General features: G+C 43.0%; 1 pseudogene; it reads right to left on the bottom strand.

The window, feature by feature from the left end:
* Positions 1 to 2,280: 2,280 nt before the first annotated feature.
* On the bottom strand, positions 2,281 to 7,170 carry LOC147609161 (pentatricopeptide repeat-containing protein At2g33680-like; annotated as a pseudogene).
* Positions 7,171 to 16,887: the final 9,717 nt, after the last annotated feature.

Below are 16,887 nucleotides of genomic sequence, written 5' to 3'. Positions count from 1 at the left end.
TTTATACATTGGTAGTCTACACACATTGGGAACTGTATGAATATTCATGATTAATCACATGCTTAAATATTATTGGTTATCTACACACATTGTGAACTTTATGAATATTCATGATTAATCACATGCTTAAATATTATTGGTTAGAGCACTCATGTGCACCATTGAATTTCAAGCAATATACTTCATTGTTCCTGTACTATGAAACAATGAGTTGAAGGAAAACTGAACATTTTTTCACTATCAATAGGTATTGTAATTTAACTTTCATCAATTATTAAACAATCACTTTAAATAAAAATGAACATAATGTCTTTTCCTTTGGCCTATTTAGATGTTGCAGTGTCATTAGTGTCTTCGTTGTTGGCATTTTGTTTCTTGTGTGCTGGTGATGCCGAGGGTGTAGAATTAGAAGAGGAGGTTGTTGAGCTTATCCCTTGAGTGGAGGAACTTGAGGTCGTATGTTTGGATGGTGAACTCGATGGTGTCGGTGTTCGATTGTACCGTCTAATGAAATAGAGGTCTATCAAGTCTACTCTATCGAGCTCCTCGGAATTGACTGGTGTGCTTCTTGCAAAAGAACTTGTGGCCGATTAATTTGATTTGCTGGAGAAATCTTTCGTTGAAGAGGATGTACTTCCTGATGTGGTTGTCTTGGACGAAGACATGACTTGCAAATTTTTTCTGTAAAACAAGGAACCTATTGTCATTGGTTTTTCTTAGAGAGCAACTGTACTTACTTGCATCACATAATGATTGAAATGAAAGAGAGAAACAAACTAGCAAGCAAATTTTCAAATGTGAAATACTATAAGTTGAATCATGGCTTCGATTGAATGAAGCTAAGTACATGAATTGTATTATCAAACTATCAACCTTTAAAGATAGGTTGTTTATTTTATGTTGTAGGAGCAATGTTTATGTCAGTGGCAAATTAACTTATTGTGTTAGTAGGACGTTAATTCATTGTGTCGTCATGAATTTTGGTAGTTTTTTTTGGGGAATAAATCAGGAAAGAATGTTCATGCGTTCTCTCAATTGTGGGAGAGAGATGTTTCGATGGTGTTGTTGGGATCTCGTAACCGTCAACTAGCTTCAGCTTTTCACGTGCTACTAGAAGTAGTATGTTTTTTTCCCAAGATGTGTTTGTACAATTCATATCAATTATGATTATGTGGAACGGTGCTGTTGCAAATATTCGATTGCTCGCGTCCTCCAACTCCCATGGTTGTTCCAATGATTTTTTTTGCGAAAATAATCGAAGTCTTAGCCATTTTATGATAACTTCTCTGTCCTCTCGACACAGAATCGCCATTTGTTTGTATGCAAAAGTGAGAACATACATCATCAATTCGAAATCGAATTTCATCTACAACATGACATTAGAGCAATTAGGTATACTTTTAAGCACTGTTGAGAGTATGTTTATTATTGACGCGCATGTAAGAAATTGTGTACGTTAATCAGCAACAAGAAAGAGGACACGAGTGTGCGTTTGTGGCTTCACCTAGGGCTTGCTCTAGTGGTCATGCACATGAAATGTGTTGAGCTGCAAAAAGTTACCATACATGCATAAGAGCAGCAGCAATGTTGACAGATGGGCTATGTTGATAGATGTTTATGTCCGAGAGAGATACACTGAAAATGCTTTAGACTGCTTTAAACAAATGCAGCATGAGAGCAAGTTTCCTGATCCAATGATGTATGTTAGAGAAAAGTCAGCAACCATTGAAACCATGAGAATAAGAAACAGAGCATGGAAATTTCTTCTCGAAATTTTCTATGCTTTACCTTTGTCAACATATCAAAGGTTTTTCTCTGTGTCAAAAGGGGTCAAAGAGCTGTCTCTTTTGGATGTATTTCTTGTAGTTTAAAAACTTATAGCACCAACTGTGAAAATCATGACTCCCATGCAAGCATAGGAACTTATTACAGAGGTAAAACTACTATACACATATACAAGCATGATTCACTAAATCTATTGCGTACAATCAGGAAACAGAAGTAGAACATGTACACAGAAAGTCTGCAACTGAGCATAACAAACACATTGTCTCTTGCAACTGAGCATAACACACAGATTTTCTTCTAGTTTATCTCGCAGTTTGTTAATTTTTTTGGGCTTTTTCAGAATGTCGTGCAAATGGAGAAAGTCATTGTGTGAATTGTAAAAAAATGAAGATAGTTTTAAAATTCAGTAAAATCAGACAGCGCTCTATGCTTTTTCGGCTGGAATGGAAAAGTGTTTTACAGAAGCCCCTACGCAAAACGAGTGAAGCCTGATTTAGGAAATCGTAATATTTTTCAAGTTTGCTTGTTTACAACTGAGCGTAACACAGAGACTTTCTCGTAGTTTGATAACGTGTTTAACAAAATGCTGGGTGATGTGGGTACCTTTAAAAATTCAGAAAAAACAGATAATGCTCTATGGTAATTCGTTTGTTTTCAAGAAACCCCTGTCTTGCAATCTCATGAAGGATAGGGCCTTGTCCTGCATCAGTTCAAAACATATAAGCACTTTCTCACCGTGGCTCTATTGGGCATATCCTGCAATTGAGGCATTACATCGTGGATAGGGAGCTCCTCAAGCACTTGTTGTGCTTTTGCAAGAGAACAACATTTAAGCACAGCCAACCACAACATTTCTCCCCAGCCACCCCTGTCTAATGATCTCATCATGAATTTGTTCCCCTTTGTCAATTGCTCCTACGGTGTCGCAGGCTTTCAAGGCGCAAACAAAGGTCACTATATTTGGAGTCGGACCTTCATGCTACATCTTTTCGAAACAATTGAGATCATCTTGACTCTTACCCTGTTGGGTATATTCTGCAATAAGTGCAGAGCAAGAAACACCAACAAGTGCAGGGGACCTGCCTTCCGTCCTTGGCGGGTTGCCTAAATATGACATGCTACTGCAATGACCGCTTGTTGTTGTGCTTCCTTCCATTTTACTACTTGTCGATGTGTGAGGTCATTTATTGATGGCAGATGCTCTTCATATTGCTTATTCTGCTGCTGTTCTTTAGTCGAACAGCCACTCCACTATTGCTTAAGATTGGGGCACACACACGCACCTATTTGAGCTTGTCTCACTCAAGATATTGAACTGCTTCAATATGCAATTACTTCATCTACTGAAAGCTGCCAATTTTGTGCCACAAAGTTTGTGTGTGTTCCGCCTCTTGGATGCCCACAATCATCTACAAATTGTAAAGCCCCTGCAATGTTTGTTGTGCAGCTCCCTGACTTGGTGACTCTCTTTTTCCACTCAAAGTCTGTGATTGCTAACGTGTGTGTAGTCAGCTCCTGCCAACTTTGCAATGTTTGCCAAGTTTTTGTTGTAGACTCAACTATTATTTCACAACTTTCTTCATTGCTAGTGGTTGTTGACTTTGTTGCCCACAGCTACCAACTTTATGCCCTATTGACGCTTAGAGTTGGCATGCCTGCACTGGTTTCATAGCCCACCTATGCTCAGGTAGGATCCTTGGTTGTTTATTTCCCTCAAGGTCATGATAGCAAGTTTACCTTTGCCTCAAATTGATTTGCGTCGCTTTGGCCCTGCCATTGCCTTCAAGGTATTGTATGCCACCCATAATCGCTAGGGAACTTGCCCTTGAGCTAGGAGGATGCCACTGGAGCCAAAAGCAGCCTTCTTGGGCGCCAAGACCCTTCTTAGGAGCAGGGGATTTTCTGGGTGTTGGTGCCTTCCTCACTGAAGGAGGCTTTGAATACAGCTTCACAGCAAGCTTTTTCTGTGTTGCAGGCTCCACAATCTTCACAGCAGTACTAGGTTTGAGCTTTGCTGCTATCTTAGCTTTTGCATCATGGTCCATGTTGGATTTGTTACAACTGACAAGCATCAATAAAGGTAGTTAAATTAACATAAACAACCTCTAGTAAAAACAGTCTGCATCGCAAACTTCCTGGTGATGCAAGTAGCACTTGGCTCTAAGAGAACATATTTTGCAGAGAAGAGGGAATCCATATTCTATTGAAGTTTGAAACAGAAATCCTGGCTATGTCGAATGAGTGGAAAGTAGAAAAAAATGAGAAAAACATGGGACACGCACAAACCTAAGACTGCTAATGCAGCGCTGGAGTAAAGATCCTAGTGGAGTGCTGGAGTGGAATTGTGCCTTTGAAGCATTACACATGTCTCGTGACACCCAACTCAAATTTGGGAAGCACCCTACCTTCAACATTTTATGTTCCATATCCTCTAGCTTCAAGTCGATCTCTTTGCTTTGTGCATGCTTTATATCACCACCAACACAAAATTCATGCACCATATTATTTGGATCAGTCCATGAACTACGCCTTGGAAGCTTCCATGCTTTGTTCCTTATTCTCCTGGCTTCAATGTCTTTGGCCTTCTCTGGCTTGCTAGCTGCTGCATATATATTCACCATTAAAACGTAAGCTGCCCCATCGCATTTATCTAGCTCTACTGCCTGTTCAAATGCCCAAGTCCCCACGTTGACATCTACCCATTTCCTACAAGCACCCAAGAGGCAATGCCACATGGGAGAGCCAGCAGAAAAAGGCATCCCTTCTATAACTTCAACTGCCTTCACTAGGTGCCCAGCATGTCCAAGGAGGTCAGCCATGCAGGTGAAAGTCTTTATGTTGGGCTTCAAACCATACATGGCTTCCATACTATCAAACAGTTCTTGGCCCTTGTCCACTAGACTTAGATGACTACACAGATTCAATAGGCAACAGAATGTCACTTCATCTGGAAGGATGCCCTTGCACTGCATTTGTTTGAAACACTCCAGACCCTGTTGGCCTTGCCCGTTTTGAGCATATCCTGCAATCAGAGCAGTCCAGGACACAATGTTGCAAGAAGGGAGCTTCTCTAAGACACTTTGCGCCTGGCGAAGAGCGCCACACTTCGCATACATGTCCACGAGAGCACCACCTAGCACAATATGATGCTCCAACAGCCCCTGCCTCGATATCTCATCATGGACTACCTTCCCCTTGTGAATGGCTCCAATCGCAGCACAAGCTTTGAGGATGCATGCATAGGTCAATTCATTTGGGAGGATGCCCTTGCACTGCATTTGTTTGAAATAGTCCAGAACCTGTTGGCCTTGCCCGTTTTGATCCCGCAATCAGAGCATTCCAGGACACAACGTTGCGAGAAGGGAGATTATCTAGGACACTTTGCGCCTGTGTGGCGAAGAGCGCCACACTTGGCATACATGTGCACGACAGCATTACCCAGCACAATATGATGCTCCAACAGCCCCTGCCTTGATATCTCATCATGGACTTCCTTCCCCTTGTCAATGGCTCCAATCGCAGCATAGGCTTTGAGGATGCATGCATAGGTCAATTCATTTGGAAGGATGCCATTGCACTGCATTTGTTTGAAATAGTCTAGAACCTGTTGGCCTTGCATATCTGGCAATCAGAGCATTCGAGGACACAACGTTGCGAGAAGGGAGTTTCTCTAGGACACTTTGCGCCTGGCAAAGAGTGCCACACTTGGCATACATGTGCACGAAAGCATTACCCAGCACAATATCATTCTCCAACAGCCCCTGCATCGATATCTCATCATGGACTTCCTTCCCCTTGTCAATGGCTCCAATTGCAGCACAGGCTTTGAGGATGCACGCATAGGTCACTTTAGTTTCAAGGATGCACTTATGTTGCATTTGTTTGAAACAGTTCAGAGCCTATTGGCCTTGCCCATTTTGAGCATATCCTGCAATCAGAGCAGTCCACCAGGACACAACGTTATGAGAAGGGATCTTCTCTAGGACAGTTTGCGCTTGGCGAAGAGCACCACACTTGGCATACATGAGCACGACTGCACCACCCAACACAATATTATGCTCCAACAGCCCCTGCCTTGATATCTCATCATGGAATTCCTTCCCCTTGTCAATGACTCCAATCGCAGCACAGGCTTTGAGGATGCACGCATAGGTCATTTCAATTGGAAGAATGCCCTTATGCTGCATTTGTTCGAAACAGTCCATAGCCTGTTGGCCCTTCCCTTCTCGCACATAGCCTGCTATTAATGCTGCTGTTATATACCTAGATGAATCTAGGAACATGCCCCAATTCACCTTTCAGGAACGTGCATGTTATGCATGTCAAGTAATGCTTGTGCTTTCTGAAGCTCACCGCACTTTGCATGACACTTTGTGCCTGGCGAAGAGCTCCACACGTGGCATACATGACCACGAGTGCGCCACCCAGCACAATATTATGCTCCAACAGCCCCTGCCTTGATATCTCATCATGGACTTCCTTCCCCTTGTCAATGGCTCCAATCACAGCACAGGCTTTGAGGATTCACGCATAGGTCACTTCAATTGTAAGGATGCCCTTATGCTGCATTTGTTCGAAATAGTCCAGAGCCTATTGGCCCTTTCCTTCTCGCGTATAGTAATGCTTGTGCTTTCTGAAGCTCACCGCACTTTGCATACATAGTAACTATTCTTGTCAACTAAACCTCTTTCCTGAAGCTCATTACGTATCCTGGTGCCTCTCTGTAGATCTTTATTCTTATTGCATGCCCATATAAGGGAGGGTGAAAGAGGATAATTCATCCTTCTAGTGTGTTGTTGCTCTGCGCCTAACCCACGGTAGAGGAGCTCCTCTCTGACCCAAGATGGATTGTCGCAGCTATCCATCCACAAAGGCTCTTTGGTGACCTTGTGCTTGAAGTCGGGCTGCCTAGGGCTTTGCTTGCTGCTATTATTGTCCCAATACATGATCCCTGAAGAATTCCCTCCACGATAAGTCATTCCGGAGTCCTCCCCTCTTGCCACGCCTGTCACGGATAACCCAAAACTTTGTAGCTGATACATTGTACTGGCCACCTGCAGAGCAGCAGATCTTTACCCGGATAGCCTAATCAAAGAAAGATCACAGGAAAATTGGGAATGAAGGAGAACGTGTGAGCAAGGAAACAAGGGGGGAAAGAAGAGACTGTGCATGGGGAAAGCAGAGATTGTAGGCACCTTGTACGCATTACAGAGAGAGACAGAGAGAAGGACATGAACTGAGAGAGAGAAGGACACGAAAGAGAGACAATTGCAATTATTCTATTTTTTGAACTTCTTTAAAATGACATGTAAATGGAAAAGCCATTTAATAAATCGCTAAATGACATGGATAGCTTTAAAATTTAGTAAAATCAGATAGTGCTATATGCTTGCTGGCCTAAAGAGACTAAAGTGGACGCAAGAAATGGATAATTCTCTCCTCGAGTAGGTACTAATACTTTTTATTTATTTTTAATGTGCTCATTAGTAAGGGAGATTCCTTAAATCTAACATGGGATAATTGTAAAAGAAAAATTGATAGTAAGATATTGAAATAAATATGTAAATACAAAAAGGAAATACAATACATCCCAATCTATACATGTTGCTATTGTAAATCTTTGGTATTTTGAGCAAATCTTCGATTTAAAATAAGTGTGAGAGTTATTTGTGTGTTAAAAGAACTTGGGATCAATTTTAACTCTGAGTCAAAATGCTATAGAGAAGCTAACAAAAGCTAAATACCACCTTGCACAAACCTACTTAACATTTGTATGAACAAAAGAAAATCCTACAATCGTAAAATTAAACAGTGTTGAAGAAATATTAGCAGCCCCACATGCATTATTTGCATAAATCCATCAACATATGCACTATGAACAATACATTATAACAGGCAACATAATAAATGTACCAACGAACATAGACACAATTCAAACTACATTTTCACGTCCACTATCTAACGATACATTAGTAGGAGTTGCAATAAAACGAAGACTTGAGTATAAATCTGTTTAGATGACACTACAAGAGAATCGGGCTTTACCGGCGCCTATACCGGCGCCAAATGACTTAGCTGTAAAATTTCTCGTCGTCGGTATAGGCGCCGGTATGCGCGCCGGTCTCACAACGCCGGTATAGGCGCCGGTATGGACGTCGGTATAAGCGCCGGAAATATATAATTTCCGGCGCTTATACCGGCGCCCATACCGGCGTCCATACCGGCGCTCATACCGACACCTAATTTTTTTATTTTTATTTTTATTTTTTTCATAGTCATGTGACCAGTTGTTTTTAATGTTTTTGGCCTTTCTGAACTCATTTATGACGTTAAAAATGTAAAAAAATGACTTCTTAACAAGTTTTGTATAAAATTTATGGTAAATATTCAATTTTGCTATCCGTTATGCACTAAACATAATACGTAAATCACGATATGTAATGTGTATGTCTAATGCGCTATGCGCTAATGCGTATGCCTAATGTATAAACGCTATGCGCTATGCCTAATGACTTATGCCTAAATTCTATGAGCTAACGCTAATGCTAAGGTCTAAATGCTATGCGCTAACGCTAATGCCTAAATGCTATGCTCTAACGCCCAATGCCTAATGTACATTGAGTTAACCTATGTCTAAAGCGTAATGCTATGTTTAATGCGTAATACGTAATGCATAATGCCTAATGCCTCTTGCCTAAACGCTATGCGCTAACGCTAATGCCTAATGTATAAACGCTATGCGCTATGCCTATGCTCCATATGCTAACGCTAATGCCTAATGCCGATATGCTAATGCGCTTTGCAATAACGCTAATGCCTAAATGTTAATGCTTAAAGCGCTATATGCTTAAAGCACTATGCGTATGCGTATGTGTATGTATATACGTATGTGTATGCGTATGCGCTAAAGCCTAAAGCATTATGGTCTCACCATAACACTTCTCGCCATAAAAATTCTGCCCAAAATTGGGCAGAGTCTCCTTTGTTTTAGGAGCATATGAGAGAATCCAAAACCCTTGAAATAAAATAAATCAAGCAGTAAAAGCGGTGCATAAAATAAAACTCTTTGTCATGAAACCTCTTACCTTGGAATATCTTTCCATGTCTTACTCTTACCTTGGTATGTGTATGCCTAATGCGTATGCATTAAAGCGCTAAAGTGTTAAAACGTTATGCGCTAAAAGCGCTATGTGCTACATGTAGCGCGCATACGGCTTATGGTCGGGCCATAAGCGCTACATGTAGCGCTTACGGCTTATGGTCGGGCCGTATGCGCGCTACATGTAGCGCATACGGCTCGACCATAAGCCGTATGCGTTACATGTAGCGTGCATACGGCTTATGGTCGAGCCGTATGCGCTACATGTAGCGCATACGGCTTATGGTCGGGCCGTATGCGCTACATGTAGCGCGCATACGGCTTATGGTTGAGCCGTATGCGCTACATGTAGCGCATACGGCTTATGGTCGGGCCGTATGCGCACTACATGTAGCGCTTACGGCTCGACCAATACGGCTTATGGTCGGGCCGTATGCGCACTACATGTAGCGCTTACGGCTTATGGTCGAGCCGTAAGCGCTACATGTAGTGCTTATGGCCTGACCATAGGCTGTAAGCGCTACACGTAGCGCTTACGGCCTATGGTCGGACCGTATGCACACTACATGTAGCGCTTACGGCTTATGGTCGAGCCGTATGCACTACATGACTACATGTAGCGCTTACGGCTTATGGTCAGGCCGTATGCATGCTACATGTAGTGCTTACGGCCTATGGTCAGGCCGTATGCACGCTACATGTAGCGCTTACGGCCTATGTTCGGGCCGTATGCGCTGCATGTAGCACTTACGACTTATGGTCAAGCCGTATGCGCTACATATAGCACTTACGACTTATGGTCGGGCCATATGCGCGCTACATGTAGCGCTTACGGCTTAAGGTCGAGCGATATGCGCTACATGAAGCGCTAACGGCCTATGGTCGGGCCGTAAGCGCTACATGTAGCGCTTACGGCTCGACCGTAAGCCATAAGCGCTATATGTAGTGCGCATACGGCCCGACCATAAGCTGTATGCGTGCTACATGTAGCGCTTACGGCCCGACCATAAGCCGCATGCGTGCTACATGTAGCGCTTACGGCCCAACCATAAGCCGTAAGCGCTACTTGTAGCGTATACGGCTCGACCATAAGCCGCATACGCTACATGTAGCGCATACGGCTTATGGTCGAGCCGTATGCACTACATGTAGCGCACATATGGCTTATGGTCGAGCCATATGCGCTACATGTAGCGCTTACGGCTTTTGGTCGAGCCGTATGCACTACATGTAGTGCATACGGCTTATGGTTGGGCCGTATGCGCACTACATGTAGCGCTTACGGCTTATGGTTGAGCCGTAAGCGCTACATGTAGCGCTTACGGCTCAACCATAGGTCGTAAGCGCTACACGTAGCGCTTGCGGCCTATGGTCGGGCCGTATGCGCGCTACATGTAGCGCTTACGGCTTATGATCGAGCCGTATGCGCTACATGTAGCGCTTACGGCTTATGGTCGGACCGTATGCGCGCTACATGTAGCGCTTACGGCCTATGGTCGGGCCGTATACGCTATATGTAGCGCTTATGGCTTATGGTCGGGCTGTATGCGCTACATGTAGCGCGCATACGGCTTATGGTCGGGCCATAGCATTTCATGTAGCACTTACGGCTTATGGCCGAGCCGTAAGTGCTACAAGTAGCGCTTACAGCTTATGATTGAGCCGTATGTGCTACATGTAGCGCATACGGCTTATGGTCGAGCCGTATGCGCTACATGTAGCGCGCATATGGCTTATGGTCGAGCCGTAAGCGCTACCGTATGCGCTACATGTAGCGCTTACGGCTTATGGTCGGGCCGTATGCGCACTACATGTAGCGCTTACGGCTTATGGTCGAGCCGTATGCGCTACATGTAGCGCATACGGCTTCTGGTCGAGCCGTATGCGCTACATGTAGCGCTTACGGCTTATGCCTAAAGCTAATTGATGTCACATATGCCTATGCCTAAAGCGCTATGCCTAAAGCTTATGCCTAAAGCGCTATGTTTAAAACCTATGCCTAAAATCTATGCCTAAAATCTATGCCTAAAATGCTATGTCTAAAGCGCTATACGTATGCCTAAAGCTAAAGCGTTATGCGTATGCCTATGCATATGCCTAAAGCTAATGCGTATGCGTATGCCTAAAGCCTATGCCTAAAGTGCTATGCCTAAAGCCTATGCCTAAAACGCTATGCCTAAAACCTATGCCTAAAGCTTCCATGCCTAAAAGTGCTATGCATATGCGTATGCCTAAAAGCGCTATTCTTATGCCTAAAAGCGCTATGCGTATGCGTATTCCTATGCGTAAAGCATATGCGCTAATGCTAAAGCCTATGCCTAAAGCTAATGCGAGTATGCACTATGTGTATGCCTAAAGCGTATGTACCTAAAGCGTATGTGCTATGTGCACTACTAGCTTTAGGCATACGCGTATGCACTATTTGTATGCATATGCCTAAAGCTAAAGCGTATGCACTATACATATGCGTATGCCTAAAGCTAAAGCATATGCACTATGCGTATCCGTATAAGCTATGCCTATGTGTATGCATATACCTAAAGCTAAAGCATATGCATTAGCGCTAATGCATGTGCATATGCATTAGCGCTAATGCATGTTTGTATGCATTGTGTGTGTGTGTGTATAGAGGTACATGTGTGTGTGTGTATATGTGCATTGTGTGTGTATGCGCATTGTGTGTGTGTGTGTGCATTGTGTGTGCACATTGTGTGTGTGTGTGTGTACATTGTGTGTACATTGTGTGTGTGCATTGTGTATATATGGGTGCATATGTGTGTGTGGGTAGAGAATACAAGAAATAGGGGAAGGGCACGAAGACCTACCGGGTGGATTGGAGAGATTGCATCGCCGCCGTCGATAGAAGAGCGCTCCTCAAGCTTCAACAAGATCTACACACACACACACACAAACACCATAGAAGATATGAGAAACATGTAGCATGTGTGTGTGAGTGTGTGTATGTGTGTGTGTGTGTGAGAGAGAAAGGGAAGGGGAGGTGGAGAAAGGGGAAGAAGAGGGGAGAGAGAGAGGGGAAGGGAAAGATGTGTGTGTGTGTGTGTGTGTGTGTGTGCGCGTGTGTCTGTGTATGTATGCGCGCATGTGTGTGTGTGTATGTATGCGCGCATGTGTGTGTGTGCGCGTGTGTGTGCAAAGATGCGCGCGCGGCAGAAAACAGGGGCAAAAGACTCTCGGATTTTAATTTTCAATTTTTTACAGGGCACCGGTAATGGCGCCGGTATAAGTGCCGGTAAATAATTTTCGACGCCTATACCAGCGCGGCGCGCCCATACCGGCGCCATTACCGGCACCTAAAAAAAATTGTCATCCAATTGATATCAATTACATCCAATTGGGCTCAATTGATAATAATTCAACCCAATTGGATGCAATTACGCTCAATTGACAATAATTGAGTCCAATTGGGTGTCAATTGAAGTGCTTTGGGATCAATTGGTGCACCCCCAGATGATGACGATTTAGTGTCTGCAGTATTGAATGGCTTGAATGATGAGAAGTGGAAGCCATTTGCTACATCTATTTATGTCTGTGAAAACTTTCTGGACTTTGAGGATCTCGTTTCTCTCATGATAACAGAGGAAATGAGGATGCAAGGACCTAATGTAGGAAAAGGGTCTGGAGAGCAGTCATCACAGGCTTTCTATTCAAACTCAGGAAGAGGAAGGGGGAGGTCTCAAAGAGGACGTGGCGGTGGTGGCAGATTTGGTAACCATCACAAAATTAGAATTATGCAGAAAATGCAGGCCGTGAAAGAGGAAGAGGAAACTAGAGAGGAAGGGGGAGCTTTAGAGGCCGAGGTGGATGGCAACAAAGAGATAATAGTAATTCAGATGCTTGCTGGATATGTGGCAAAACAGGGCATTATGCACATGAGTGCTTTCATAACAAGTCCAATGATAGAAGAAATAGCAGGCCACAAAAGGGAACTATGCCTCATCATCAAACCAGCATAATGATGGGCGCTTATTTGTAATGTAGCACATGATGAGTGCCGTTACACATGATGCAGGTACTAAAGATGTTTGGTATGTTGATTCAAGTGCTTCAAACCACATGAGGTATCATTAAAATTGGTTCAACAAAATGAAAGAGCCAAGTAAACTAGGTTATGTAGAAGCAGGTGATGATACTATGCATCCAATTGAGCATGTGGGAAATGTTCCCTTGTCTATGCATGATGGAAAGGAGAAGTACATGGCTGATGTATTGCATGTGCCAACTATAACAAAGAACTTGGTTTCAGTTGGCCAAATGGTTGAGCAGGGATTGCAAGTATGCTTCAATGAACATGGCTGTTTTACGGAAGACTTTAAAGATAAGTACAGATTGGTTGCTAAGGGCAACAGAGTGGGAAGAATATTTACCCTAAGTGTAAACATGCCAAGGAAAGGTATGGCTATGTATGCACAAGGTGCAGGTGTAATTGCAGATGTTGACATATGGCATAAGAGGATTAGACATGTAAATCCACAAAGGCTGAAATCTATGCAAACGCAAGGTATTGTGATAGGGTTGCCCAACTTCAAGACTACTGATATGCAGAAAGTGTGTGAAGCATGCCAGTTTGGGAAGCAGTCAAGGCATGCATTTGCAAAGGAAAGGAATGTAAGTGGAAGCCTACTAGAGATTATTCACTCAGATGTATGGGGACCCACAAAGTCAACATCTATTGCAGGCAGCAGTTACTATGTCACATTCATTGATGACCACAACAGGAAAGTGTGGTTGTATTGTATGAAGGTTAAAAGTGAGGTGTTTGAGTACTTTAAACATTTCAAGAGGATGGTTGAAAAGGAGACAAGAATGCACATTAAATGCCTAAGATCAGATGGTGGGGGAGAATACTTCTCAAATGAGTTTAGCAAATTTTTGTATGAACAGGGCATTAAGAGGCAGTTTACATGTCGCTACACCCCACAACAAAATGGAGTAGTAGAAAGGAAGAACATGCATATTGCTGAAGTAGCTCGTGCATTCATGAATGAAAAAGAGATGCCTGAATACTATTGGGCAGAGGCAGTCGTTTATATTATGAACAGAACTCCCATTGCTGCGATACATGGCATGACACCTGAAGAGAAGTTTACAGGGAAGAAGCCAGATTTGTCACACCTTAAAGTGTTTGGATGTATTGCCTATGTACACAGACTAGATGAGCTGAGATCTAAGTTGGATCCAAAAGTAGAGAAATGCATGTTCATTGGGTACACACTTGAGCAAAAGGGGTATCGCTCTTATAACCCTGTTACGCATCAAATCAGAGTAAGCAGGGATGTAGTGTTTGATGATCTAAATAGCTGGTATGGTGGCAAGAAAATTATGGATGTTGATGGTGAGAAAGAAGACAAGCATGCAAAGGAAGTGCAGCAAGAATCAACAGAGATAAGTGGACCAAAAGCTAGTGCGTAGACTCCTACAAAGGTTAACCCATGGTCGGGTAGGTTGAGGTCACCAAGTGCCTCACCAAATGTATCAATTGAAAGCACTAGAAGAAATGTAAATTCAGCAAAAGGGAAGAATAATATGGATCAGCCCATGGTTGTTTTTGATATTTTCGCAGGTCAGTCTATGGCTGATTATGACTCTAGTGGTGGAGAGAGTCTTGATGAGGAGTTTGGCATACCAAAGTTGCAAACTCCTGGAGTGCGCAGGTCCACACGTGTAAAGTTTCCAGTTGAAAGGCTGAAATATGATAGTTTTGCTGCACATCATTTTATGTACATGGCAATTGTGGTGCAGAGTGAAGAACCCACTTGTTTCAATGAGGCGGTTGGAACTAAACATTGAATTGAAGCCATGGATGAGGAGATGAATGCATTGGATGATAGTGGTACATGGGAGTTGACACCACTACCTGATGAAAAGAAGGCAATTGGATGTAAGTGGGTGTACAAGGTAAAGCACAATGCAGATGGTTCGATAAGTAGGTACAAGGCACGCCTAGTCGCGAAACAGCTCTTTCTTACCCAAGCACAAAACAGCTCAAAGCTGTCAGCAGGAACACTCCTGCACACAAAATTTCCATCCAGCATCTGGGGACGGATACTGCTATAGGTGTGGGGGAGGGACATCCAAAAGAGATCAGAAACTCTTCAAGACGTTCGTTAAGAACACAGTCGTTTGGGCAATGTTTTTACTAAGTGCTAATAGCGTATTTAAGCGTATTTTCGTTTGATTGCGTTATTTTTTGCAAAACTCTTGTGTGAGTCTGCCCAAACAAGTCCAAAGTGTTAGAGGACAATACCGAATGTGAACCCCTAGGTGTGTGTTGTATATATGTACATATAGTAGCAGTTTTATTAGTAGTTCGTAGCAAATAAGTCAATTTCGAGCTCCAATCTTGTCGAAACGAGCCGAGATTTGAACCGTGTAATTTTCTTGGATTTGGATTGCATTACTAGCAATCAATTTTATTTTTGAGTGTTAGATTGGTATTTTTTAGTATTTATTGTTATTTATCTTTATTTTTCTTCTAGTTTTCTTAAACGTCGGATCTACATGCTTGGGCGAAGAAGTGGGACAAGCCATGGCTCAAATTGACAACTTTGAAAAATTCACTTACGAGCCACGCCTGCAGAACGGCCAAACAGGGCTAACAGGGTCACCGGGACTCCGATTCACGAGTCGTCTGAACCAGGAAGTATCTAAGATGTTCACTGAGACTAACTGTGCATAAAAATCACATGCATTAGTCGGAAGGGTAGGGGCATATAGACACATGGGCACATATACTTTGTCATTAGTCATTTGTGAGAGAGAGAGAGAGCTTTGTGACCTAGAGCAAGCCGTTCTTGTGAGCTTCCGTACACAGCACACACTTGTCCAGCAGCTACACCACTTACCAGGTATGTTCTTGGCATATAAGAGGTGATGTCCATGCATGTGAACCATGTGTATGTATGTGTGTATGACCAGAAGAGCATGCAGTAGGAAATGTCACTGTGCGAGAAAACCTAAAATGAAAATCATGCATATCTAACTCAATATTTAACCAAATCAAGCAAGAACCATATGGGGGGCTCAAGGGACATAGCAGAACATACCAGCAAGTTCAAAACATGTCATCATGCACAGTCCTTATAATCGCCGATTATAAAAGTTCTTCATAGTGGCAGCAGCTGACATGGCACACTTGTTCTACATCATCTCTAATGTCTATGCCCAAGGTATCAACCCAATTGGACTTCAAAAAGACACGATAAAAGTATAAATGGCAATTTTTGCAAAGGGCAAATGGTCATAACATGTACAATATGCAAAGTTTAGCTTCAAAGGTGATCAAACTTCACACAAGGGCTTTTGAACATGTGGGGAACAAGCTGGTCTAATCAAAACATGCATCTATGTGGGAGCCTTATAATCGCCGATATAAGGACCTATCTGACAGACAGGTTGAGAGTGGACCACCATGCTGGGCATCATCATTAGAGGCTATGGGCTAGGTGCTACCAAGTTTGAATGCCAAAAAATCACAAACTTAGAAAAAATGGGCTCAAACTCTGAATTCAGGCTCAAAATCAGTTGTAATGGGGTCAAAATGAGATATGCTTTGAACCAAAACCATGCAAACTTGTTCTACAGGTGCAGGGCAATACAACCATGAAGAAAAAACATATGCTCAAGAAGAATGCTTATGGTCGTCAATTACAAGGAGAGCTCATCTGGCCTGGACATAGTGATGACTGGGTAGACGGAGTCTTAGGGAACACACAGGTGAAGTCGAATCTCAATTTGGGTTTTTAATGACCGAAATATGACCAAATTAGTGAAAACGGCTCCGAAACGGCAAAAATAGGCCTCCTCGTCTCAAAAATGCTCTAACCGGCTCGACATCTTGCTGTAGTGATGCTAGAGTAGTTGGGAATATGTCCTAATGGCTGAATCATGGCTGGAGTACCTAAAAGTTCTAAAACGGCAAGGAAAGTTGAAGTCGGAGCGTCAAAGTAGCCAAATTGATAAGCAGCGGCTAAATCAAGCCA

Source organism: Cibotium barometz, chromosome 51, assembly GCF_041138505.1.
Source record: "Cibotium barometz isolate CiBa-2024 chromosome 51, ASM4113850v1, whole genome shotgun sequence".
Lineage (NCBI taxonomy): Eukaryota > Viridiplantae > Streptophyta > Polypodiopsida > Cyatheales > Cibotiaceae > Cibotium > Cibotium barometz.
Note: the sequence above shows the minus strand (reverse complement) of the source record. Positions and strands in the feature narration are given on the sequence as shown.